We start from the raw sequence: 3,335 nt of genomic DNA, 5'->3' as shown, positions 1-3,335 counted from the left end.
TAAAGGTATTAGAACTTACAATGAAAACAACTCTTTGAACAACTCTTTCATAACTCTTTTATACTTTTCTCACAACTTTCCTACACTTTTCTGAAATAAGTTTATGCACTTCTAGCAACTTGCACTCAAACTTTCAAAGTTATTTTTCTGAGTTGCTGGAACTAAAGTGTTTCAAAGTTTTGTAAACTTAAAGGAGCATTATTTACTAAGTATACAAAAGAGTTGATTGAATTACAAGTGTTATTATATTTCATACTTAAAGGCAATCCAAGCCATCATTCAAATTCTTTATTCATTGTAATTACTTTCTTTCACGGGGTGTGAATAGAAAGGGGATAGAGTTACTTGGAAAAGTGTTTTCCAAGGTGATAAGTATTAGAGAGTGTGTAAGGTGCATAGAGATCTCGAGGTGAGATATTGTAATTACAACTCATAATATTTAGTGGAAAATCTCTTGTGCTGCAAGAGTACTGGATGTAGTCTTTGGTGGATAAGAAGGTGAACCAGTATAAAATCCTTGTGTACTCTCTTCTCTCTTTCCTCTTTGATTTATTCTTGTTTATTTTCTGCAATATTATCCGCAACACTTTAACTCTTCATTTTGCAGAAAAAGTGGTCATAATTTCTAGTCAACTAATTCACCCCCTAGTTGCAATCTCGGTCTTACAAAAGAAGAATCCCAAAGACAATACATCTTGCCATAAGTGTATGAAAGTATGACACATGAGGTACACAAGCCCTACCCATTCCAAGAAGATTGAACAAGAGTACAAGAAAGACTCTCGGGACATTAAAGCTAAGAAGGCATATATCGTTTGGGATGAATCCGAAGAGGACGATTCGTCAACAAGCATCTCGGAAAATGAAGAACCACACAAGATTTGTCTAATTGCTCAAAATCTGAAATCTTGCAAAGTAAGTGAGCAAGATGAGCCTAGTGAGTTATACTCATCTGATTCTATATCAAATTCTGATACACTTCCCATGTCTGACACACTTTATTGATGCTTATGTTCAAATGCATGAAGAACTTAAAATGTTAGCTAGAAAGAACATAGAAAGAAAAAGGTTAATTTTAGATCTTGAAAAAAAGATACGTGAATTGAAAAACTTTATTGATATGCTGAAAATTGAAAATGAAACCATAGATTTTAAATATGCTAACTCTTCATGTAATTGTACTCCTAATTTAAATGTGACATCTATTTGTGAAAATTGCATTTGAATGAAAATGAACATAATGTCGTAAATGATAAATTTGCTAGTTTCACATCTAGTTATTACAATTCAAACAACTTACTTGCTACTTGTAAAAAATGATGGGATTAAATCTAGTTTGGGATATATGCATGCAAATAACACATTTCACAATAAACAAGTAAATGTTCTGAAAATTTCACATCTTGAATCCCCTACTTGCTTTTATTGTGGATTGTATGGTCATACCTTGAACGCATGTAATGTTAGAATGCATGATATTCCAAATGGAAATTGTATGTGGGTTACTAAGAAACAAAATCCACAAGCTACTAACATCAAGGGACCCAAGCTTAGTTGGGTACCCAAGAAAAGCAAGTAATTGTGTTTTGTAGGTGTGCCTAAGGACATATGGACTTCAACTTTCATATGGGGAGCAAGTGTTCTAGGCACATAAGAAGGTGAGAAGATCAAGCTTCTTTGACGTGTCACCAAAGGAAATGAGACTATGACACTTATGAGAAACTTGTCATCACAAATGCTTGAAGATAGAAAGTATTGTGCAATAAAGGTAAAACAATGTATCTCTTCATAACTACAAGTAATACATACTTTAAGTGTCATAAATATATTCTATAATGACATCCTAGCAAGGCCATAAAATCAAGAATCATGAATTCCCCCATAAATCACATTTAGGCCTAATGTTTTGTTTTTACATTTACATACTCTTAAATGCAAACATGATATTATTGAACAATTATAAGAATCTTTCAACCATGTTTTGATTAATAAGTGAATGTATAAATACCATCTAGAATTTTCTAATCATTTTGAAGCACAACAAGTTAAATCTCACATTAATCCAAATCAACCAAAACTATTTTTTGGAAAGCCTATGCAAATTTAATGCTTGATTAAGTCATCTCCAAAAGAGGAGAGGAAAGGTATGCTTACTATTTTGTAGGTATTCATGAGGATAAACACTTCAAGAATTGATATACTATTGAAGAAAAGGACAAAAATCAAGAAATGAAGAAAGGCCAAAGAAAACATCAAATATGGCAAACTTCAAACATCTTGATAAAAATGAGGTAAAGGATGTGAGGTAAACAAATATCATGATAAATTTTGCTCTATAATGTCTAATCAAATGTTTTGTCCGATATATTACCTAAGTGGTTTAATGCATGCTAGATTTCTAGATAATCCTAAAAGTTCACTTATCGCCATAATATGCATGTATTCTTAATTGTAAAATGCATTCTTGATTGTATATGCCTTCATGCTCTTTTGGCTCTATGTTAAGTGCACATTAGGTGTTTAGGATAAAATTTTATCCTAGAGTCTTAGCATACCTCTAAACTAATTCAAACTATACCAAAATCTGTTTCTATGACTTATTTAATAGATTGTTCAGTGTTTTAATCGATTACGTGGGATTTTTCAAAATGTCTTAATCGATTATATGTTCCCTTAATCAATTACCTGGGCTAAAAATGTTTTAAAATTTTAATCGATTAAGATGAAACATAATGGATTAACTGTATTGTTGAAAGAATTTATTTGAGGTTTTCCACTCTCAACAAAATGTCCCTGGCAACGACGCCAATTTGTTGAAAGGCGGGTTTTCTCTTCGGTATGTTTCCTTTATTTAGTTAAGCAAGTGAACTCAGTTTTATTCTTTGTTTGTCATCTCAGCTTTGTTGAAATAAATTCCAACGCCGGTATAATGGTTTCAAGAATATTCCAGTTACAACTTACTTCTAATAACCATGTGAATAAGTTATTCCTTCTTTGCCCCATCTCGGTTTTGTTAGACTAAATTCTAACGCCGGTACAATGGTATTGAAGCAATCCCCTATTACATAATTATTAAGTACCTTTGAATACCATCTCGGTTTTGTAGAATAAATTCCAACACCGGTTTAAAGGTATTCTAATGTACAAAAGTGATGAATAGTTAGTTGTTAGAAACAAATAAATAAATAAAGAACAAAAGAATAATAAAGTTAAGTGACCTTTATTTATTTACTCCATTTCGGGTTCTTTTTATTAACAAACCAAACTTCTTCCATAATGAAGGTTGGTATTAAAGAATAAATAAATTGCGGAATATAAATAACAATAAATAAAAG

The sequence above is a fragment of the Lupinus angustifolius genome, chromosome LG14, assembly GCF_001865875.1.
Source record: "Lupinus angustifolius cultivar Tanjil chromosome LG14, LupAngTanjil_v1.0, whole genome shotgun sequence".
Lineage (NCBI taxonomy): Eukaryota > Viridiplantae > Streptophyta > Magnoliopsida > Fabales > Fabaceae > Lupinus > Lupinus angustifolius.
The sequence above is the reverse complement of the archived record's forward strand: the minus strand, read 5'-3'. Positions refer to the sequence as shown.